The sequence below is a fragment of the Schistocerca serialis genome, chromosome 5, assembly GCF_023864345.2.
Source record: "Schistocerca serialis cubense isolate TAMUIC-IGC-003099 chromosome 5, iqSchSeri2.2, whole genome shotgun sequence".
Classification (NCBI taxonomy): domain Eukaryota; kingdom Metazoa; phylum Arthropoda; class Insecta; order Orthoptera; family Acrididae; genus Schistocerca; species Schistocerca serialis.
In genome coordinates, this window is record NC_064642.1 from 810,986,654 (window position 1) to 811,012,589 (window position 25,936).

Sequence of the window (25,936 nt, forward strand, 5' to 3'; positions counted from 1 at the left end):
TTTACAATGAACACATTACTGCACTTAAATGGTGAAGTTAGATTATACTTACAGACACACACACACACACACACACACACACACACACACACACACACTCACAATGAACACACAAATCAATTGGGTCTACTGAGAAATTCAGCAATGGAATAGGAGGAGTTGGCCACAGATAAATTCTTTAGGCTTCTCTTAAACTGAATTTCATTGGTTGTTAAGCTTTTTATGGCTGCTGGCAAGTTATTGAAAATGTGTGTTCCTGAACAATGCACACCTTTTTGCACAAGACTAAGTGACTTTAAATCCTTGTGAAGATTATTCTTATTTCTAGTATTGATTCCATGAATTGATCTGTTGGTTTGAAAAAGTGATACATTTTTAATGACAAATTTCATTAGAGAATCAATATATTGGGAAGCAGTAGTTAGTATCCCTAGTTCCCTAAACACATTTCTGCAGGATGTTCTTGAGTTCACACCACATATAACTCTGACTGCATGTTTTTGTGCCCAGATAACTTTAGCTTGGCCTGATGAATTACCCCAAAAAATAATTCCATATGACATTATGGAATGAAAGTAAGCATAATATGCCAGCTTTTTCACTTTTATATCCCATATTTCTGACACAATTCACATTGCAAATAGAGATTTATTAAGACGCTTCAGCAGTTCTGTGGTATGCTTTTCCCACTTGAATTTATTATCAAGCTGTAATCCCAAGAATTTAACACTGTCCATTTCTTCTATTTGCTTCTCGTCATATGTTAGGCATATACTTGTGGGACACCCCTTACAAGTTCTGAACTGCATATAATGTGTTTTTTCAAAATTTAGTGACAAAGAATTGGCTAGGAACCAGTGATTCATGTCCACAAATATTTTATTAGCTGATCTTTCTAAGACTACATGTGATTTGCTATTTATTGCAATGTTTGTATCATAGGCAAACAAAATAAACTTGGCATCTGGTAATGTTACAGATGAATGGTCATTGATATACACAAGAAAAAGTAAGGGCCCAAAAATGGAACCTTGTGGGACCCCTAATGTAATTAGTGTCCAGTTGGATGATGCCTGATACATGTCTCTTTCCTAATATCACCCTTTGTTTCCTGCCAGAGATATAAGATTTGAACCATTTTGCAACATTTCCCGTTACACTATAATATTCTAATTTACTTAAAAGGATATTGTGATTTACGCAGTCAAATGCCTTTGACAGATCACAAAATATACCAGTTGCCTGAAATTTTTGTCTAATGAATTAGGCACATTTTCACTGCAAGTGTAGATAGCCTTCTCAATATCAGAACCATTTAGAAATCCGAACTGTGACTTTGACAGTATGATATTTGAGATAAGATGGTTATGAATCTGATTGTACATTACATTTTCTAAAATTTTTGACAATGCAGGCAAAAGTGAAATTGGATGGAAATTTGATGCTATTTCTTTATCTCCCTTCTTGAACAGTGGCTTAACATCAGCATATCTTAACCATTCAGGAAATATTCCACTGTTAAACAACTGGTTACACAGATAGCTTAATATTTTACTTAACTCAGAATCACATTCTTTAATTAGCTTTGTTGATATTTCATCATACCCCCTAGATGTTTTTGATTTTAAAGATTTTATGATGGACATTATTTCTGCTAGGGTAGTGAGGGTCAAATTCATATTGTGGAAGTTAATTGAAATGTCTGGTCTGAGGTATTACATAGCAGCATCTACAGAACCTGAAAACTCCATCTTTTCAGTAACAGTTATGAAATGTTTGTTAAATAGGTCTGCAATACTATACACATCTGTCACCAATGTTTCATTTATTCTTAATGCTATTTGTCCCTCTACATGTCTGGTTCTACTGGTCTCCTCCTTCACTATATCCCATATTGTCTTTATTTTGTTATCTGATATGACTTTCTTTTCCTTGTAATATATTTGCTTTGATGTCCATATTAAGGTCTTTAATATTTACAATATTTCTTGTAATGTGCTATAGCATCAACATCAGAACTGGTTTGGATTGACACATACAGTTTTCGTTTTGTTTTACAAGATACCGCTATTCCTTGAGTAATCCGTGGCTTCTTTGTAGACATTGCTCTAACCTTGGTACCTTTTTGAGGAAAACAGTGTTCAAATAAGGTAAGCACTTTATTAGCAAAAGTGCTATATTTTTCATTCATGCCAAGAGCACTCTAAACACCAGTCCAGTGAATGCCTCTGAGGAGTGTCCTAAAATAACCAATTTTTGGCTTATTGATTACCCTCTTGAGCTCAGATTTAACAGATTTTATATCCTGTTCAGTGTTAACATTTAACTGAAGGGACTGCATGTCACAATCTGAGAGGCCATTGCTTCTTGGTTTTGTAATATAATTTTGTTCGTTGGACTTTTCTATAGAGATACTATCAATGGCTGTGTGTGAGCAATTGGTTACCCTAGTGGGAAACTTTACAGTGGGAATTAAGTTGAATGATAGTGTTACTAACCCAAATAAGTTCTTATTGGTAGAGTCTTTAAGGAAATCTACATTGAAACCACCAGCAACCACTATTTCTTTGTTTTTGGTTGTTAAATGGGCCAGTACAGCTTCAAGGTGGTTTACGAACGGATTAAAGTAACCAGCAGATGCTTGATATACACTTAATATTATGGAGGATTTTTTGTGACATTCTACTTCTGTTTGCACAGCTTCCATATGCTGTTCTAGGCAAAATTTATGAATGTCTATGTTCTTAAATTTATGACAGTTCCTGATAATTTTGGCAACTCCTCCTTTCTCCATTTCTGATCTACAAAAGTGAGATGCTAACCTAAACCCTGCAACACTTAAAAGTTCTATAACAGTGGTCACATGATGTTCAGAGAGGCAGATTATGTCAGCTGTGTTTGAAGACTAATTCATCTATGCAGATAATTAATTCATTAATTTTATTTCTCAGTCCTCAAATATTTTGATGCAATAAAGATAGCTGACATTTCACATTGACTGAGTTAACAGTGGGTAAAGTTAGAATATCTGCTGAGTGTTGAAAAATTCTTAACCGATGGTTGTTTATGCTGATGCAATAAGCTAGAATTATGTTTCTTGGTTTCTTTCTCAAACTGAAGGTTTGTCTCAGTCCTAACCTCTCTTAAAATTTGCTTTCTTTCTGTCCTCCCTACCCTAAAAAAGGGTCTTTTCTGAACCCTATAACCAGTGGTATTTTATCGCTCATGACAATGCCTCCCCCCCTTTAACTTTCTTGCTATTTTCCCAGCAAGTTTACCCTTCCCCTTCCTGTTGAGGTGAAGGCCATGTCTAGTATAATCCCACCTATTGAGAGAATCAACAGGAACCACACCAGTGTGTGATCCTGCACCCGACATAAGCAATCGTTCCAACTCCAAATTAACTCTCTTGACAGAAGAGTTCAAATAAGGTTGGTCATGGCACCCAAGAACAGATACAAACTCAACACTAGTATGCTTCAATGGTGATGCAATCTTTGGCAGTTCACACTCTATACTGTACCCAGGATCTCTGTCAATACTATTACCTGCCCCACCAACTATAACCATGGAGTCTTCCTTAGTGAAATCTTTGCAAAGTGATCCTAAATTCTAAATCCTCTGTCGCCTGCTCCAGACCAGCACTAGGTTGAAAAAAAAATTTGTGACCTGGTATTCTGATCCTAGTTCATCCTGAAAAAGTTGACCAACACCTCTTCCATGGGAACTAGGTAGTAGGACGGTGGCGGCTTCTGAAAAATGATGCAAAGATGAAGTCAGAGGTGCCAAGAAATTTTGTGTGGAAAACTGGGTTAAATAATAAATTAAAAAAGTAAATAAAAATATAGTTTCCAAATTGGCTGAAACGGAGAAAAAGAGGGAAGAGGTACAAAATCAAAACCATAGATTATATAGTATACCAAACAGTCTTTCATTTGTTGGTTTTAAGAAATTTAATAATTTTGAACCCTATGAGGTACGGCATCCACTGGATTTCATTATGGAATTTAATGATTTGCCTGAAATGTGAAATGGTAAAGAGAAAATGTAATTTGTGAGGTGCTTTTTGAAAGGGGATGCTTATGGATGGGCAGCTCACATAGCTGATAGTTGTACTTCATGGCAAAGCTTTGAGAAAGTGTTTTTAGATGAATATTGGTCGAAAGAGTAGCAGCAGAGAATTTTTAGTAAATGTTGGGGGAGGAGAGAGATTTGACTCTAGGAATGACACTGTGAAGGTTTCTGTCAGCTTTGGACATACAAACTGAAATATTTGGACAAAGAGCTAGGTAGTGAATTAATAATTATGGGTTTAGAAACTTCAGAAACTTAGATAATTGCTTGTACCTGCCCCTATGGGTAATATCAGTGATTTCTTGAATTATGTTGATAAAGTGGAGAGGGTGAAGCCATCAATGGAAGATGGTAGGAAGAATTTTGATGACTATAATCAATCAAGCAGAGAATTTCAGGTAAATAGGATGAACAGAACTAATTACAATAGAAATTTAAGGAATGGTGGGTGGAGGATAGCCAGAATGGGCACAGAATTGGTAGGAGAAATTCAAGTAAAAGAAATGGAGGAGATGGCTTTAATTCTGGATCAAACCATTTAAACTAGATAATGCTCCAGTTTTGAATTGCACTAGAGAAGGTAGTGATGTAGAGCCAATTGTGTATAATTGTGCTGTGATCACACATAAGGGTAATGTAAATGATAGAAGTGAGACAAGTGTAAATTATAATTCTAATGAGATGTTGAATGATGGTGTGGGTAACAAATGTTCATTCTGAAAAAAGAGAGGAGGAAGTTATTGTAATAAAATCAAGAGACGAAACAGAGCATGTTGCTGTTGCTCAGGATGTACAAAGTGTCAAAATGGATGTTAAATTTTTAAGAGAACATAAAGAATTCAGGTGTTCTGCTTTTTGGTCTAAACGGCAAACAAGGATCAACCAATTTGCCAAGTATTTGAGGACAGTATAAGTGGTAGTGGGTGTAATTCTGACAGTAGTTTTAATGATGATAGCAGTGACAAATCCAGTAGTGATGAGGGTTAGGTATTTCAATTGATAGTTGATAATGATGCCCATGCCATAAGTAAAGAAAGAGTAGAGGAGGATGATATTAGGCCTAATGAAGAGTCAGAGTTTGAGAGAGGTAATGAGGAAGAGGATGATGCTATCTGTCATTTTACTGTCTCTGATAATCAATCTTGTAAGCAGGATGATAGTTTTTCCAGGAAAATGATTAATGAGGATTTGTTGTATGAAGAAGATCACATGATAAGTTGAAAGGGAGTGTGCCACCCTGTAATAACAGCAAGGGTACAAGGTATACAAGTTAAGTGTGTACTGGACAGTGGTAATGATTTGAATGGCATTTCACAGACATTTTTTGAATCTATCAAGAACACAGAGGTTATAGTAGTGATGCTCGTTTCTGGAATAAAAAATTATTGGTGCTTGTGGCAAGCTATCAAAGAGTGTGAAACAAGAGATACTGTGAACAGTGGAATTGGCAGTGCAGCTGTTGGAGTGCAATTTCTTGGTGATCCAAAATCTCAACATTGATGTAATACATGGAACCAATACCTTGTTGAAGTGGTGTGTAAATGTAGATTTTTGCTAGTAGTGAGTTTAGCTTTAAGTTCAACGGAAGTAGGGACGAAGTATCATTTTTGGAAGATGTGAACAAATGTGTGGAAACTGAATCAGATTTGCCATTAAGAGTTTCGACTACAGAGCAGGTTACTGAGGAATAAGAGGAGGAGAGAGTGAGATTGGAGAGAATAAAGAGAGTTGAAGATGTTGAAGGTATTACAAACAATCAAAGGGAGGAATTAATGGGTATTCTCCCGAGCAACTGTAAGGCATTTTCTGACAGGCCAGGTTTGGTAAAAGATTTTGAGTGCAAATTAAAGTTTAAGGATGATGAACCATTTTTTCAAGAAGCCTTATATTATTCCACTTTCAAAAAAGGAAACAGTGAGAAAACAAATTCAAAATATGGTCTCATGGGGGATTATTGAAAGGTCAAACAGCAGGTATAATAACCCACTTACGGTCGTAAAGAAGAAGAATGGTGGTATCAGGTTGTTTCTGGATGCCAGGAAGTTGAATGAAATTGTAATAGAGGAGAGTGACAGACCAGCTAAAGTAGATGAAATTTAGCAAAAGTTCCATGGATGTAAATTTCTGACTTCTTTTGATGTGACTTGTGACTGAGCTATTGACCAATAAAATATGTCTATGTAGATGATATCCTAGTAGTGAGTGCAGAATGGTACAAGCACTGTAAGGTTATGAATGAAATACTGACAACTATGTACAGAGGAGGTATGAAACTAAAATTAAGTAAATCTGAATTTGTAAAGAAGGAAATTTCATTTTTTGGACACAGGATTAACAAGGAAAGTATACAACCTGATTCAGAAAAGTTTGCTGCTATTGCAGATTTCCCACCCCCCAAGGAACAAGAAGGATTTTAAAGCTATGTTTGGCTTTGTATCAGATTGGTCATTTAACCATCCTTGCCCTGGTAATTAGTTGAAAAATGATGTGGTGTAGAACTGGACACGGTAGTGTGGAGAGGCATTTCAGAGTTTGAAAAAAAATTAGTAAATAGTAAGAAGTTAGGACATCCAAATTTTTCACTGCCTTTTTGTATGAGTACTGATGGAAGTTTGTAGTGTTTGGGGGTAGAAATTTTCCAATTAATACTTACTGAGATGAGGGTTGAACACAAAACTATTGCTTTTGCTATCAGAACATTACAGCCACATGAAAGGAACTATTACATTCCAGAATTAGAGGCTTTGGCAATTACTCCTGGATTTCAAAAGTTTGAGTAATATTTGCTTGGACTTGAGACCATAGTGTATATAGATCATAATGCTTTGATAAATGCAGGGTGCAGGATGAAGCACACCAATTTCACTGTGTGGGCTGCGTATTTGCAACAATTTGATTTGGATGTAAGGTATGTAAAAGGAAAAGCCAATTTCGTGTCTCATGCATTATCTCACACCAGACAAGTGTATCCCCAATGTTTGCATAGTAGAGTAATTATGGTGTACATGTATGTGGAGAAAGTGTTTGCACTGCAGTCACTGACATAATGTAACTGCGGCAGAATAAGGGGAACCTGCCCGCATTCACCAAGGCAGATGGAAAACAATCCACAGACTGGCTGGCACACTGGACCTCAACATTAAACTGCCAGGCAAATTTGTGCCAGGGACTGGTATGCTTTCCCACCCGGAAAGAAGTGTGTTAGACTGCACGGCTAACCAGGTGGGCTTAAATTGGTACCTTGGTTAAAGAATTTCTGTCTAAAAGGTAAGGTAAGCAGAAAATGAAAAGTGTGAGCATATGAGGAGGATAATTAACATCTAAAGTAATCTGCTGATTGGTGCAGCAGTGGAGGCAATATGCAGTATGAACCATCTTGGATGCCCGGTCTTAATATTAATTGTGGTATAATAGAAGTGTTTGTCTTCAATGGCATCAGTATATTGAGATAACAATTTACCTATAGAAGTGTGTCATGGTACAGCCTCATCTCACATAAGGAAATTATAACTTTAAACATTGTTGCCTAGAGTAATGTGTGGAAATAATAAGCAAGATTTGTATGTATATCACACTTCAAGCTAAAATGTTAAGTAATTTGATGGAGAAAAGTAAAATAATAGACGTTCTAAGTGATAATTTTGTCTGGTTGGTAATGAGCATTAAGTTTGCCATAGCATAAGAATCTGTTACTTTGGAGTGTTTTTCAGTAGAGTCAGTTTTGCATTAGGTAAGCAGAGCAGGTGTTTATTTATTAGATAATGAAATAATAAATGAGTGAATAATGTTATTGACTTAAGGGTTAGGGAGCCTGTCTCTGCAGTAGGTATATTTTTTAATAATGTGCTCCACTAGTTAACTAAGTGAGAATGCAGCTGACAGACATGCTTGAGTAATGAAAAAGATAAATGTATACAAACAAATATGGTGTAAATGTATTAATGATCTAACTGTGATATAAGCAACATTGGGTACTGTTTACATTGTGCAATTCATGACACTGCAGCTGGGAATGAGAGATTAAAAGAAAGAGTAATATTTACAAGTCATATAAGGCTCCATTATTCAATCTATATGTTATCTGGAAACATCTATTTGTTTTCTGAGGAATTATGAGATTAAAGTGGATACTGAAATGAAGAAAAGTAATTTTGCTGATTAGCTGATAACTGTGATGATAGACTGATGTAAATATTCTGACAGGTTAACTATTAGGTAAAATTTTGTGATTTTTGTGAGGATTTAATTTTCAGTTTGAATGAGACTAGTGCTTAGAGTTGATTAGAGAAGTGGGGCAATGATTTGGTACAACTTCCATCCCCAGAAATTTTGATTTGAATAATAATTAAGTTATCATCACATAAGTATTTTTCTTTTTGTAATGTAAGGATTAGTAAATATATACTACTGCACATCTTGAGTTTTAGCTATTTTGCAGTTGGGAAAGAGACCCACATCTTTCAAGTTTAACCATTTTCAGGCAGTTATGACTTAGAGTAATGTTTTGTAGTGTAATGTGCACTTTATTTATAAAAAATTCTAATCCACACCTTGCGTACTATAGTCAATTTTAGTGCTAATTGTTAAAACGTTATGAGAACTATGTGATGTACTTATTTATGATTTAAGAACTATTATTTGCCATTAGTGTTAAACTTTTTTTTTTCTTTAGACTTAAGTTTCAAGAAAACGTAAGTGTAGTAAAGTAGTGTATTTTGTCTCATTTTTTAACATGCTGTGGTGGAGGAGAACCACTTCCATACTAACTGCCACTTGTACCTGTTGCGGGCATGGGCGACTTGATGAGAAAGTGTGTAACAGCTCATTAAAAGTGTGAAAGTGCTTGTGAAAAATACCAGACATTGAGCAAGCGAAATTTTCTGCCTGAAAGTGAACTGGAATGCACAGTGCAATTTAACTTGTTGCAACCCATGGGAATTTATTATTTGAATCAAGTGATATGTATCTTCGAATGTAACCTTTGTTTACCCAGAAAAGACATCACGTATGATGAAGATGCTTAACTGTTATTAGAAGTATAACTTGTAGATATCTTATGTAAATGTACACTACACTGTATGTAAATATTTTGTATGGGGTTTTTGTATGGCCAGTTCACATAAGTATAAATTTGAAAAAAAAATTGTACTGTGGTTTGGATAAAATTTCATATGTTTATTCTTTTGTGTGTAGAATTTTAACCCACTGTCTGGGGTCACTGGTGGTCAGTAAATTGCCCAGTTAGCTATTTGCAATATCTATCTACTCAATCCAATGAGGGATGATGTGATGAAGCAATTCAGGATAATTTTTCTTCCCCTCTTGTTTTGCAGTGTGCCTCATTAAAATTCATTTTTTCACTTCTGACTAATTACCATTAGCATAGATGAGTATAACCTGCATTTTCATATAAGAAAAAGGTTGGCTCCAAGTTTTAAAGAAATTTAACACCCGAATTAATTTTGTGCTTAGTGTTATATATGTAATTGGTATGAAAATTTATTTTGACTATTGCTAGTTAGTATATTTTGACTATTGCTAGTTAGTATCCTTCATCATAGGGTGAAATCAGTAATTGTTTTGTAAATTAAATTCTGTTGTTGACATATAAACAAATATAAATTCTGTAATAATCTAAACATTTGGAAAACAAAACACTAGCATTCTTACGTATTTATTTCACTCTATTCAAAAACTAGTTATTAAGGCCACCCCTTAATTCCACAGTAATTAACAGTTTGTTAGAAGTATTATTTATGTAACAGTATTTGTTAATTTCATGATTTAAACAACTAAATTGGCTTAACCCTCACCATAGTAGAAACTGTTGAAAAGAACCAATTTCTTATGTATTCAATTAATTTAATGACTAAGTTTTAACCCTTTAACTGCTCTGGACATTTTAACATGGACGCCTTTGCCCCTGTCCCTGTCCCAGTCAATCAATCAATCAAATTTTATTGTTGTTCAGCTCATAAAGCAATAGACAACATCAAGAATACTTTCATTTTTAACATTAATTACTAAATACAATTAAGTTTGGATTACATAAGGCCATCTGCTAGATACAGTGTTGAAAGACAGTATTTTCAGTTTCAAAAAATTCATCTACTGTGTAGAAAGGTTTATTTACTAGTATTCTGTACAACTTAGCTTTGAAGATATTGACAGGTAACTCTTTTAAATCTATACTTAACTTATTGTACAACTTATGTCCAAGAACTAAATATGAATTCTGTGACTTGGATAGTCTTTGATATGGTACATCTAAACATGATTTGTTCCTGGTGTTATGGCTTTGTACATCCCTTCTTAATGATATATTTGAAATATTGTTCCTACAACAATAGAGCATTATAGATGTAAAAGTTTATTACCGTCAGGCATTGCAATTTAACAAACAAGGGTTTACAGTGTTCTAACTTATCGGAATCGGTTATTATTCTTACTAATTTTTTTTTGTTAAAGTAGAATGCCCTTTATGTGACTGCTATTGCCCCACAATAAGATTCTATATGATATGATACTTTGAAAGAAAGCAAAATATGCTGATCTTATATAACTATTACGGACATGTATTTTTATGTTTCTAATGAAATAGATAACTCTTGAGAGTCTGGCAGATAAATGTTTGACGTGTGGTTCCCATGTCAACTTGTTGTCTACTAAAACACCTAAAAACTTTCTACTTTCTAAGTCATGATTCTCTCTTAAGCAGAAGGAAAGTGCCTGGGTCTTACTTTCATTTAGTAGAAAACCATTTGCTCTAAACCATAATGAACTCTGAGCAAAGGTATCTTTAACTATATTTTTTAGTGTGTTTAAATCCGAGCTTTTATTTAAAAAAGTTGTGTCATTGGCATACTTTATTGTGTGAGAGTTTACAAAAGATGGCAGGTCATTAATTATAAGTAAAAACAATAGAGCTCCAAGTACTGAGCGCTGTGGCACACCAGACCTAACATTAATCAGATCTGACTACTCCCTGTTAATGCATGCTACTTGTTGGCGGTTCTCAAGGAAGGATTTAATCATATTTATGCTGCTATTAGCAAAACCATAATAGGATAGCTTATTCAGTAAAGTATCATGGTCCACACAGTCAAACGTTCTGCTCGGATCACAAAATGTAGCCTGAGCAAATCCCCTAGCCTCAAACACATCCAGAACAAATTTTACAAGCATGTGTTGTGGATTTACCTTTCATGAATCCATATAGTTTGTCACTGATTAAGTTTAAGTTATCTAAATACATACTAACTTGATTATACATAATTGTTTCGAGAATTTTTGAGAAAACATAAGTTAACGATACTAGTCTGTAACTAGCAGGACAGTTCTTATCACCTTTCTTATATACTGGGACCACTCTAGATATTTTTAGTACATCAGAAAACTTGTTTTCAGCTAGACATTTTTTTACACAGTAGGTTAAGGGATCAATTATGCAGTCAATAGTATCTTTCAATAAGTTACATGATAAATCATAGTAATCAACGCTATCTGAGGCTTTGAAATTTTTAACTATTTTCAGAATTTTATTGGTACACACCTCTGTGAAGTTGAAAATGCTCTGGTGGGGCCTTTCAAAATAGTTGTCAATGAAGTTATAGGCATTTTCTAGAGGTTTGTCTATTGAGCTGCATATTTCTCCAATAGATTGGACGCAGAATTTATTGAATTCATCTGGGGATATGGCAAAAATCTTTTTCTTTAGTGTGTGCCACAAAGTTAATTATACTCCAGACCTTGTTGCATTTATTTCTAGACTTTTCAATGAGGGCTGTATTATATAGCTTCTTAGCATCATTAATAGCCTGTCTATAATTACACTTAGCTCTGGAATATAATTCTATATGTAGTTCAGATTTGCTGTTCTTGTACATACCAGAATAGAGCATAACAGTGTCTTTTATTTGCCCTAACTGTGGCGTATACCATTCCCTGTTTTTCCTTCTCTTATAACAACTACTATCTTTAATATTTAGCACCGCCTACACAAAAGTATAGTAACCTAGATCTCAACACTCCCTGTGAGAAACTGCACTTTGAAACATCAGGTATAGTAATTGAGTGCCTTAAAATATTAGTATTAGTAGTAGTAGTAGTAGTAGTAGTAGTAGTAGTCCACAGGTCACCTAATGGCAAACACCTTCAGAGCACACAGCGACAGGTACAAAGGCATGCATGTTAACACATCCAGAACAGTTAAAGGGTTAATTGTAATTTCTGCAAATTTAACTTCAAATAATGTGTAGCTTCAGCACATATTATTGTGAGGATATATAAGGGCCCAATTTTAGGTCCCAAGACAGTCAGTCCATGGCTGAGTTTAAGAAGAGAAATCTGTGTTGGTTAGATCAACAACAATGTGTCAACTTAACTGTGCAATAAGTGTAACAAAATTAGGTCATGTGTTAAAACAATGACAATGTCTATTCCATATGTACCTGATTATTCTGGAAGTACTGTGAATTACATTTTTACTGCTCATAGATATTCAACACTAAATTATTGTAACAGTATGTGGATGTTTGCCTGAAAACTATTAATGAGACTTATCGAAAGTTAAACAGTAGTGCACTGGCCATATTAAATGTGTATATGGGAGGTTGTGTGAAGTGAAAGTAAACAACTCTTAATTGCAAATGTGTACCTGTGGGCTTCATTATTTACGGCAGACAGTACTGCATTTCCACACCCTATTTTTGCAGCTAGTACATCGACACAGAGGACAACAAACGAAAAAATAAAGAAGACAAACTAGCACATAATGACTCCTTACAGTGGCTCCAACAGCTTTGCAAGGACGTGATCTTTAACTGGATACCTGGCCACATCAGGATACAGGGAATCGACATGGCCAACAGAGCAGCCAAGGAAGCATTTCGGGATGGTGGTGGTTGTCAGAGTCCCATCCCTAGGCATGCTGTCATCTCATTATCGAACTAACTCGTCACGTGTCTGTGGGAAACCTGTCTGTCACCTTCAGCCATTTAAACTGTGGTTCCCCAAATTGATCACACAGTCATGAAACGCTTTAGACTTCGTGTCACCCTCTAAGCTGGAAGCAGGTTCTGCTTACCAGTCTGTGCACTGGACATAGCCCTTCCACAAATGGCTTCCTCTTCTTGTGGGAGGATCCATTACTCTCAGGTTTGTGGTGTCATTTGCATCCAAGTGATAAACTTCTGGACAAGACTCCTAGATGACCAATTATAGGAACTGGAGAACATGCTGTGTGTCTACCCAGTTGTAAAACCCTGTGTAAGAGAAAGGCACCACTCATATATAGTGGTAGGAAGGTTGGCACCCACACACACGATAGGAAATAGTATTCTGACTCGCTGTTGAGGTCTTTAAGACTATTTGTATTCTTAACTAGTTCTAGAGAGTAGAATTATTTGTCAAGCAGATAAGATTTCATTTTGTTTGTATTGAGTTTTATTACCTATTAAATTCTTTGCATCAATACGTAGGTGATACATTTTTATGAAAATACGTCACTTTCTTCTATGCCACACTTAGGCCAATGGATCATTTAGTCATAAACATGGAATGATTTGGCTTCATGGCTGCACCCACTTACTATGCTCAGGGGACAGGCTTCATGAGGGGAAATGAAGAGTCATTTTCATTAGTGATACCCATTTATTTTCCCATACCTTACAAGATGGTACAGACAACATTTGTCATTAATATCTGTCTGTACAGGTGCATTGCACTGACAGTATGGCTCGATCAATGAAATCAGAGGCTATAGGCTCCGGTGGTGAGCCGTGGCATGACCGCATGGACCGAAAAGGCCGCGTCTCTGAAAGTACAGTTTTTTGTGCAGCTGATGGAGGCTTGTGACTTTCATGGGTGGGAAAAATGCATCACTAAATGAACAGATGCATGCCATGAATTGAGCAAATGTGCAAGACTGCATATGTTTTTGTGGGGAGCCATTTTAACCCATGTGGTTGACACTGAGGAAGATCAGAGACATTTTGTGTAATGTTGACCAGCTCACACTGCCCACATGCTTCATCCTGTGAGAGCCGGAGCACAATGCACTATTGCCAAAATTTGGCATAATGGGAAAGTTGTGCACTTGGGCAGTGTGATTGCTGGCACTCTGTGCTTGTCGGCTGTGCTGCAGTTATGCTCTTTAAGTGTCTCTGTGGTGTGGCTGCCACCCAGATCCCCCCTCAAGGAGAGGAACTCCAGAGCTGGCTAGTGAGAATCTGCTCCAATTAACCTCTCTGCAGAGGTTGAGCAGCTGCCAGACACCTGATGATGGGCTGGCACTGTATCATCACATCATCTCCTCTTTGTTGGAGAGCTATCTGGATCTGATGATTCATCATTTTCTTTTTCCATTTAAATTCTTAGATTCCCCTTTTTTCTGAATTGAGCTTGTGGGCTCTCGATGAAAGACAAGCAATCGTTGCCCATTGGAAAGGTGAGTGGAGCTGCGGTGGTGGCACCCACAGCAGCTGCGGGGTGTGTGGAAGCTGCTGCACATGCACCAACCACAGGAGAAACTGCACCTGCAGAAGATTGGTAGCGTATACTGTGGCTGCATGTGGGAGTGTTCCAGCAGCTGATAGAGTATGGTGATAAGTTGAGACTGTGAGTACTGGGCTGGCCAGAGGCAGGCAGAGCTGGAGCATTTCTCTTGTCCTAGCACTAAGTGCACCCATTGCTTTTTCCATGGTGAGATCCGCTGGATCAGCTCTTTCTGCGGTTGTTTATATGATGAATGCATTGGTACATCAGTGTTATATCCTGCACTTAAGCCATGCATTTTTGGTACAGTTGGTTAATTACAAGCTCAAATTTTGCAAGGTAACAGGTTACACAGATGTTCATGAAGACAGCCTCTGTTTGGCCAAACCGTATTAGAAGGTTGCAGGGCCAAAAAGGATGTAGCCTGCCCAACACCCATTCAGTGCTTGTGGGTGCTCCTGCAATTGTAGGAGGCATCAGTGTGGTGGAGTTTCGTGCTCCAAAATTTTCTTTGGCTGTCTGCGGCTGCACGATGCCGGATTGTGTAGGGCTTGATTGTATCTCCCTCTACAGCCTGTGGTTGTTTGCGAGCAGGGCTCGTCACCATCTTAGCTTAGTCAAGTCATACTGATGATCAGCCAGCTGGAGTGGCCGAATGGTTCTAGGCACTACAGGCTGGAACCGCTTGACCGCTATGGTCGCAGGTTCAAATCCTGCCTCGGGCATGGATGTGTGTGATGTCCTTAGGTTAGTTAGGTTTAAGTAGTTATAAGTTCTAGGGGACTGATGACCTGAGCTGTTGAGTCCCATAGTGCTCAAATCCATTTGACCATTTTGAACCGATGATCATTTATCATCTCGTTTAGTCTCAGATCATATCAGAGTCACCAGTGATGGGGTATGTAGTTAGCAGTGCCTACACATAAGTGTGCAGTGAACAGGCTTTACTGGCATGCCCATACATGACGCTCGTGGGACAGACTTGGTGACTGGAAATGATGAGTCATTTTTGTCAATGACACATTTATCCATATCTCGCAAGTTGGTACAAACATCTGTCATTAATGTCCATTCATATAACTGTGTTGTACTTGCAGTTAGGTCATATCAGTGTTTCAGAAGGTTTTACACTCCAGTGGCAAGCCATGGGTTGACTGTGTGAACTGCATCTCTGGAAGTTCACTTTTCAGCACATCCCACGGAGTGTCGTGACCTTCGCAAAAGGTAGAAAAAGCACCAGGAAATGAATGGATGCACACTATGAAATTAATGAATTCACAAGTCTTCATGTATGCATTTGTGGTGTGACTCATTAGTTTGACCCACATGGTTTGTGACGAGAAATGTCAGAAACGTGTGTCACGTCACGTTGACCAGCTCGCATTGCCCGCCTGTTCTGTGCCTTGTCGACCTGCAAGTTACACACTGTTGCCAGACTTTGACATAATGGAAAAACTGTGTGTGTGTGTGTGTGTGTGTGTGTGTGTGTGTGTGTGTGTGTGTGGGCCACATGCATGCTTGGCACCAGTGTCTTGTCAGCTGTGCTGCAATCACACCCTTCACGCGTTTCTGTGGTGCAGCCACCACACAGCTATTTCTGTCATTGATCATTACCGACAAATCTCATAAGGAAGTAAATAAGTTGGAAGCTGTCAACACCACACCCACTCAATTTCAAGAGCTTTTTGGAAAAGTTTCTAGAGTGAAAACCATGCATTACCTTTATTACGTGCTTCTATTCAGCACACACTTTCATCATCAATGAGACCCCTGAATATAAGATCGTAATGCAATAGTGAATGAAAATATCTTCAACAGTTTGATCTTAAGTTGAAAAGGTCTAAAATATTTCCATTGTATCTTGGCTGTTGAACTAGTTGCTCGAGACAGTTTCTGGAAAATGTTCAAAACACTTCACAAGCTGGGTTGTTGCTAACCACTACAGTCAGGCCATGGTTGCCCCAGTCTATTCTTAAACAGCAAAAGTTGCCTCCAGCTAATGAAAGACGTGAATTTCCTATGCTACTGAGTGTAGTCCTCCTTGAATTTCTCCAAAACTACTGTGGTGGATTCAGCTGTCCAGTAAAAGCACCTGATAAATTACTTTTCACCTAGGCCTGCTACTCATGTCAAGGTAACTTCAGCTACACCTTTCCATCCTAAATGGTTTAATACTTTTGTGAACATCAATGAACACTCCCTCCTATGGTGTCCAATGCCTTTGCAATAAATGTTCCATGCGTCATTAAATATTTCAGACCTTTCTGCTGCAAGTTTTTCACCTCTCAATCCCAAGAATAATTTGAGTGTGAGAAATTTCTGGAGAGGAGTAAATTCAGAAACTTAACTTTGACAACACACTGGTTGAATTTTGGCAGTTTAAAATATCCTTATTCTGGAAGCAGTCTGATTAGACTATCTGCAAATCAACTGCCAAGTGCTCACCAGAGGGCCTCAAATGACCGCCTAGATTAAGACCCTTATGTACACTCCACAAGTGCTTGGTTAACCAAGTAGCCACTAGTGCACCCCTTCCTATCAAGGGGAGTGCAACTCTCCATCTGATAATGCAGGTTTAGAGATCAGAAGCTACAATTGCCACAGTTGACAAAAGCCTTGGTTGAAACACATCACCCAGCTTCAAAACAAAGGATGCTGATCAATTCTGATAACAATGCTGAAAAATAATCACACTCTGTCACTGGTAAAAGTGGACAGGTGAGATTGTATCCTTTGATTGACTAGTCTTCTTATTTATAAAATGTGCAAGTGAATAGAAATTATTTGCACTAGCCAACCTGCCATTGTATTTGCAGTAGTCAAATAATTTGTAATCTTACCACATACAAATTTTGAAAAACTTATGATTTTCAAGTGCTCAACTAATGCAATAATATAACGTAATTTGTTTGCAAAAACACATAAGTGAATATCAGTGTTTCAAGGCAAATGTAAATCCGCCATGGATGTGAGAACCAGAAAACTAAAACTGATATCTGATTGTGAATCAAATGACAATGGTAGGCTCAATACAAATACTAAATTTGGTTTTCTGGAAGAAAAGAATTTAAGAGGGTGATTTGCAAGAATAATTACTCCATTTCTGCAGAAACAGAGTAGGTTTATTTGACTCCATATGACCCGCATCGTTGGAGGTATATCTGCATCCTCAGCAAACCACCGCACAGTGCTTCATGGAGGGTATATTGTACCACTACTAGTAGTTACCTTTCTTGTTCCAGTCTCAGATGGAGTGAGGGGAAAAAACTGAGTATATTTCTCCATATGAGTCCTAGTTTCTCATATGTTGTTTCATTAAATATTTGTTGGCAGCAGTAGGCTAGTTCTGCAGTCAGCTTCAAATGTCAGTTCTCTTAACTGTCATGTTGTTAGAAGTGCATGTCTTCTTGCATTCAGGGACTCCCATTTGAGTTCCCAAAGCATACCCATGACTCTTGCATGCTGATCAGACCCACCAGTAACAAATCCAGCAGCCTGCCTCTGAATTGCTTCGATGTCGTACTTCAGTCCAATCTGGTGCAAATCCCATTCAGTTAAACAGTACTAAAGTGTAGGTAACATTACTGTTGTACATGCAGTCTTCTTTGCAGATGAACCGCACTTATCTAATATGCTCCCAGTAAACCAAAGCAGACCATTTGTCTTCCTTACCACTAACTTCACAGGTACTATGGGATGCTGGGGCTTGTGAAGTCTGGTACCATTTGGGAAGAACAGGAAGTTACTTGTTCATAGTAACATCATTTCCCTTTTTCATCATGTTACAAAGCTCTGAAATGTGAAGCAATGAAAAATACTATGTGAAAAACCTGTTACTATTCAGGTGCATTTTTAAACAGTCAAAATTTAAAATAACAGATGGGGAGAGGATTATGTGTGACATCATTCTGAACTGCTTCTTTCTCAGGAATAAACATGTGAAAACTGTTGTAAGATACCTTTATTTGTGTAGGAGTTATGATCTATGAAATTTTGGGACACTTGTCAAAGTCAGCGTTACAGCATATGCTCAATATGACGTCCATTGTGCCAGTCCAGTTTTGCGAGTCATGCTGCACACATCACAGGATCTGAGGCTCCAGCTATAAGATCAGGATCCTGTGGTGGCCATTCAATAAAACCCGTCCTACTTATCCAGTGACCTCCAAAATATTTCAGCCAGAAACAGTCTGACTTCAGTGGCTTATTGGGGAGGTGCACAGTCTCATTGGAAGGTGGTTGGGGAATTACCCTCTGATTCATCAGTGTTGGAAGCACATAACCATGGATCATATTAAGATACTTCACACCATTCAAGGTTCCACCAATAAACACTGGACCCACGATTCTTGGCCCAAATCCCATGACAGATGATCAATTTTTGACCATTAGCACATGTATAGGGATCCACGCACCAGAGTGTTAGCATCTGACAAGTATAAATGATTTACTTCTCCATGTACATAAAAATTAACTTTGTCACACAACAACACCTGTCATATGAAGTTTGGATTCCTATTACACTGATCAAAAGCCCAGTCCACAAATTGCACCTGCCAATTAGAATCACCATCAGAGATGATACTGAGACTGTAGCTAATACAGGTGCCACTAGTGTGTGTGCAACACACACAGCTTTAAACCTTGACACCAGATGTTACTGATAACCAGTGCATGCAGTGATGTGGACTTACCACAAAGAGTGACAAAATTTCTTACTGTCTTGTCATCAGTGGTTGTTCTTCGATGTCCAATACATGGCTTGTCAAGTAACTTGAATAGTGTCGTGTGTGAAACACCATTTCTCTCAGGATGCCGGACATTGAAGTCAGCAGCAATCACTCTGGTACTTCACCCACCACTCATTAACACAAATTCAATGTGTCCCTGTGTGTGCGCCATTGTGAATCACCAGACTCAGGAGGATGTCGTTATCAGGAAAAAGAAAACTGGTGTTTTACGGGTCGCAGCATGGAATGTCAGATCCCTTAATCGGGCAAGTAGGTTAGAAAGTTTGAAAATGGAAATGGATAGGTTAAAGTTAGATATAGTGGGAATTAGTGACGTTCAGTGGCAGTAGGAACAAGACATGATCAGGTGAATACAGGGTTATAAATACAAAATCAAATAGGGGTAATGCAGCAGTGGCTATAATAATGAATAAAAAAAATAGGAGTGCGGGTAAGCTACTACAAACAGCATAGTGAACGCATTATAGTGGCCAAGACGGACATGAAGCCCATGCCTACTACAGTAGTACAAGTTTATATGCCAACTAGCTCCGCAGATGACGAAGAGATTGATGAAATGTATGATGAGATAAAAGAAATTATTCAGATAGTGAAGGGAGACGAAAATTTAATACTCATTGGTGACTGGAATTTGGTAGTAGGAAAAGGAAGAGAAGGAAACATAGTAGGCGAATATGGAGTGGGGACAATGAATGAAAGAGGAAGCTGCCTGGTAGAATTTTGCAGAGAGCATAACTTAATCATAGCTAGCACTTGGTTCAAGAATCATAAAAGAAGGTTGCATACATGGAAGAGCCCTGGAGATACTAAAAGGTTTCAGATAGTTTATATTATGATGAGGCAGAGATTTAGGAACCAGGTTTTAAATTGTAAGACATTTCCAGGGGTAGATTTGGAATCTGACCACAATTTATTGGTTATGAACTGTAGATTAAAACTGAAGAAACTGCAAAAAGGTGGGAATTTAACGAGATGGCTCCTGGATAAACTGACAGATCCAGAGGTTATATAGTGTTTCAGGGAGAGTATTGGGGAATGATTGACAGGAATGGGGGAAAGAAATACAGTAGAAGTAGTACGGGTAGCTTTGAGGGATGAAATAGTGAAGGCAGCAGAGGATCAACTAGGTAAAAAGACGACGGCTAGTAGAAATCCTTGGGTAACAGAAGAGATACTGAATTTAATTGATGAAAGGAGAAAATAAAAAATGCAGTAAATGAAGCAGGCAAAAAGGAATACCAACGTCTCAAAAATGAGATTGACAGGAAGTGCAAAATGGCTTAGAAGGGGTGGCTAGAGGAAAAATGTAAGGATGTAGAGGCACATGTCACTAAGGGTAAGATAGATACTGCCTACAGGGAAATTAAAGTGACCTTTGGAGAATAGAGGATGACTTGCATGAATATCAAGAGCTCAGATGGAAACCCAGTACTAAACAAGGAAGGGAAAGCAGAAAGGTGGAAGGAGTACATAGCGAGTCTATACAAGGGTGATGTTCCCGAGGACAATATTATAGAAATGGAAGAGAATGTAGATAAAGATTAAATGGGAGATATGATACTGCGTGAAGAGTTTGACACAGCACTGAAAGATCTAAGTTGAAACAAGACCCCGGGAGTAGACAACATCCCATTAGAACTAATGACAGCCTTGGGAGGGCCAGGTCTAACAAAACTCTACCATTTAGTGAGCAAGATGTATGAGAAAGGCGAAATACCCTCAGACTTCAAGAAGAATATAATAATCCTAATCCCAAAGAAAGCCGGTGTTGACGAATGTGAAAATTACCGATTTATCAGTTCAATAAGTCATGGCTGCAAAATACTAACACAAATTCTTTACAGATGAGTGGAAAAACTGGTAGAAGCTGACCTCGGGGAAGATCAGTTTGAATTCTGTAGAGATGGTGGAACACGTGAGGCAATAATGACCCTACGAATTATCTTAGAAAAATAGATTAACAAAAGGAAAACCTACATTTCTAGCATTTGTAGACTAAGAGAAAGATTTTGACATTGTGGACTGGAATACTCTTTCAAATTCTGAAGGTGGCAGGGGTAAAATATAGGGAGCGAAAGGCTATTTACAATTTGTTCAGAAACCAGATGGCAGTTATAAGAGTCGAGGGACATAAAAGGGAAGCAGTGGTTGGCAAGGGAGTGAGACAGGTTTGTAGCTTATCCCCAATGTTATTCAATCCGTATATTGAGCAGGCATTAAAGGAAACAAAGGAAAATTCAGAATATGAATTAAAATCCATGGAGAAGAAATAAAAATTTTGAGGTTCGCCAATGACATTGTAATTCTGTCAGAGACATCAAAGGACCTGAAAGAGCAGTTGAACAGAATGGACAGTGTCTTGAAAGGAGGATATAAGATGAACATCAACAAAAGCAAAACGAGGATAATGGAATGTAGTCAAATTAAGTCAGGTGATGCTGAGGGAATTAGATTAGGAAATGAGACACCTGAACTATTAAAGGAATTTTGTTATTTGGGGAGCAAAGTAATTGATGATGGTCAAACTAGAGAGGATATAAAATGTAGAGTGGCAATGTCAAGGAAAGCATTTCTGAAGAAGAGGAATTTGTTAACATTGAGTATAGATTTAGGTGTCAGGAAGTCGTTTCTGAAAGTATTTGTGTGGAGTGTGGCCGTGTATGGAACTGAAACGTGGACGATAAATAGTTTGGACAAGAAGAGAATAGAAGCTTTCGAAATGTGGTGCTATGGAAGAATGCTGAAGATTAGATGGGTAGATCCCATAACTAATGAGGAGGTACTAAATAGAATTAGGGAGAAGATAAATTTGTGGCACACCTTGACTAGAATAAGGGATCGGTTGGTAGGATATGTTCAGAGGCATTAAGGGATCACCACTTTAGTATTGGAGGGCAATGTGGAGGGTAAAAATCGTAGAGGGAGACCAAGAGATGAATACATTATGCAGATTCAGAAGGATGTAGGTTGCAGTAAGTACTGGGAGATGTAGAAGCTTGCACAGGATAGAGTAGCATGGAGAGCTGCATCAAACCAGTCTCAGGACTGAAGACCACAACAACAACAAAAACAACATGCAGTGATACAAATGTAAAGTTCAATAATATAATAGCCATAGCACTGTTATAATGAACGATGTCATCAACACCCACTGTCACTCGTGTTGAAGCACCATATGCACCAGTGTCACAGTGGCTTGTGAGCTGTGGAAGTATGAGGTGAGAAAGTGTCCTACTGTGATCATGTAGTATTTGAAAGAACTGACTGTCCCTTGTGTTTTAGTCTTGTCGTGGTTGACAAAAGCTGCTGATAACAGACAGGCAAGTGAAAATACAAGCACACATGATCTATAGCTTACATCTTCACAGAAAGACGTATGCCATAGTCACTAATTCATCATGTTGTTGACCGGCTTTCACTGTCCCCACCACATTGATGAGTTTTATTATTTGCGTAGTTCGACTCTGTCTTAATGTTGACTAAATCTGTCGAGTGAAAGAGGGGACAGCACAGCTGATGAAGAAAATGTCACCTATGGTGATCATTCACCAGTAACTGACGCTGTCTGACTGCTTCTCGTAATAACTCTTATTCAGAACTCCTTTTTACAATAGTTACAGCGATTTATTTCTGATACCTATGTACAGTCAGCTCTTGAGGTACTGCCTACTGCATTACCAGCCATTAAATTGCTTCTTCTTACTTTTGCTGTTATACACAAAGTTCCTCATTATACATTCTTCGTTTTTCCCTCAGAAGTCCAACAACCATGTCGGAGTATCCCACCGCCGCGACTCTGGACCTCCCTGTAACAACGTCATCAGCCTCACTGTGTTTGTTCCATGGCGGCCCGCTAATTGCTGCATCAACGAAAGTCCGCTCCGGTTGCTGGCTCGGTGCTTGAATTGTCTGCACAAATAAAAACCAAATACTTCCACAGTATTTATGCACATAACTAAGAAATCCTAACCCGCAACTCAATTTTATCATTTAATTAGAATTTGTGCTAGGCCAGGGATGATAGACGGCGCATGCAACAGACCACTTTTCATCTGTTACACCACACATCCCTCCTGTAGCCCCAGCCTACACAAATCCTTTGACATTAACTATATACAAAATTATAATATTTATATAACCTTAAACTCTGCCTTGCATAGACTATCTTGATTACTTGCCGCATGTCCATGTATTATTTCCCATGTAGTATTTCTTACCTTTACCATACCTACTTAATATGTAAAGTCTATTTATTCATTATTTGTTTCATTAATCATTCTTACAGCACAATGTCTATCATATTATTGTCTCAAATTCTAAGTCATTATAGCGTCATTAACTAGAGTCCTTAATTATTAATCACACTGTTTACTTTTCCTTACACCCCTTTTCTCATCATAACAATTACACACACATGTGAACTTTGCTCTACTTCTGAATATGAAAATATTGTCATAATTACTTCAACCTTAAGTTGTGGTACCAGATGTTATACTTTACATTCTTCTTTGTTCCTAGTTTGTTCAGCTCATTTCAATACACCTATGATTATTATACACACTTTAGTAACCAGTCAACTTATAACAATACATTGTACTCATTATTAATTTTACTAATTTTACTACTGGTTTTCAAAGCTTAATTGTTCTATACAAAGGTTGCTTTGTATTAATTGCTATAGACATTGAGGAATAGGTACATTTGTTTAAAATATTTCTGCTAACGAGATATATTATATCATCATTATTACTGTAAATCATCTTTCACAGCTAATATGGAGGCTAAATTGCCTGTCAGTTAATGCAATTCATCTATTAATATATTCATGGTGGTGGATAAACATTCTACACCTGGCATTATATCCCTAACAGATCAAGAGCACATCCCTACTGGGTCCTGATAGCATCTCATTTAATAATGGAGAGCCTGCCTCTTGGGTCAGGTTACATCTCCTTAAATATATCTATATGTAAGTATCTCTCTTTTCTCTCTTTTGAGGTAAGACCCTTCCATTCTACAATATTCCTAATACATAATAACCGCAACTGCCAACCTTGTAAGACTACGTTTCCCAAACCACGTTTCCCCCTTATTTATAATTAATCTACATATATCCCTTCATCTCTATGCTTAAGCATTCCTGTACCTGCCTCCATCTTTAAATAACATTAGCCTCAAGCTCTTTTCCTTTAATTTTTAATTGTGGTTGTTACCAGTCAACTACGTAATGATGTCTAAGTATCTACTCTCCTGATACTCCTCCCGTTAAGGAGACATCATTACGTGTATTATTAACAGTGTGCACAAGCTTGATCATGTAAATCCTATATCCCCAAGTAATAAATAAAAATACACAGAGAGACATACCCACTTCCTCAGTCAGTAAAGAACTTAGAAAAATAAAAAATAAATAAAAAACTATGTATCCATGTTTACTATGAATAGCAATTGTCTTCTTTAATGAATGGCTTTATATGTTCCAATTTGTATAATCCTATATCTTTACCTGTTGCATGATCTATATGTTCCACATTGTATAATTTATATCTTTACCTGTTGCATGATCTATTAGGTATACTGCCTTTGAAAAAGGTATGTTTAATATCTCGTATGGTCCTTGGAATCGTAAAAAGAATTTCTCTTTAGAACCAGTTAAAGATGAACGATGTGGGTGAGATCTTGGTAGTACTTTATCACCCACTTTAAATGCAGATGTAAGTCGACACTTATTAACTTTTTTAAGTCTATTGTCTGCACTTGGTAATAACCTCTTCATTAATAATACATTGTCTGTTTAATGTATGTTGGGGCCATGGGAAACATTTTAGTAATGGTTCTCCTACGAATGTCCCCTGTAAAACTTCAATGGGTACTAAACCCATTGATATGTGTGGCAATTCATTAAGTACTGTTTCTAATTCCAGTAATCGAAATGCCCATTTAGTATGTTTATCGTAACAATACATTTGAAAGTATTGCCCTAGTTCCTTCATAACTCTTCCTGCTGGATTGTATTCTGGATGGTACCTTGAAATTTTAATGTTTAATTGACTCCCACACTATGAAATTCCACAATGTTTTACTAATAAACTGTGGGCCATTATTTGATGATAAACGTTTTGGTTTTACCACATTGACGAAGTATTTCTGCAACAAAGCTGCCTTTATAGGATAAAGTTTCACGTACTTAGACCAACAGTCCAATGCTACTAAAATGTATTTTACACCTCCTCTACTAGCTGGTAATGGACCATAAAAGTCTAGTGCCACTATGTCCAAAAAGTCCTTAGGTATTACAGGAAATAACTTCTATTGGTGTATCCATTTACCATCTTTTGCTTCCTGGCATAACTCACAACTTCTAATTACCACTGTTACCTTCCTTGACATATTTTTAAAATAATAAAACCTATTTAAATGTCTGAAACATGTTTGAACTCCAAAATGTGCATACCCCTTGTGTATGTACCATATTAGAGCTTTTACTACAGTGTGAGGGATGCATAATCTCCAATCGTTTGTTTGTATTCTGTTTCTCCAAAATAATACATCCTGAGTCCATAACCAATGTTCCTTAGATGTTGTTGGTACTCTATCACCTTCCAAAGATCTTACTA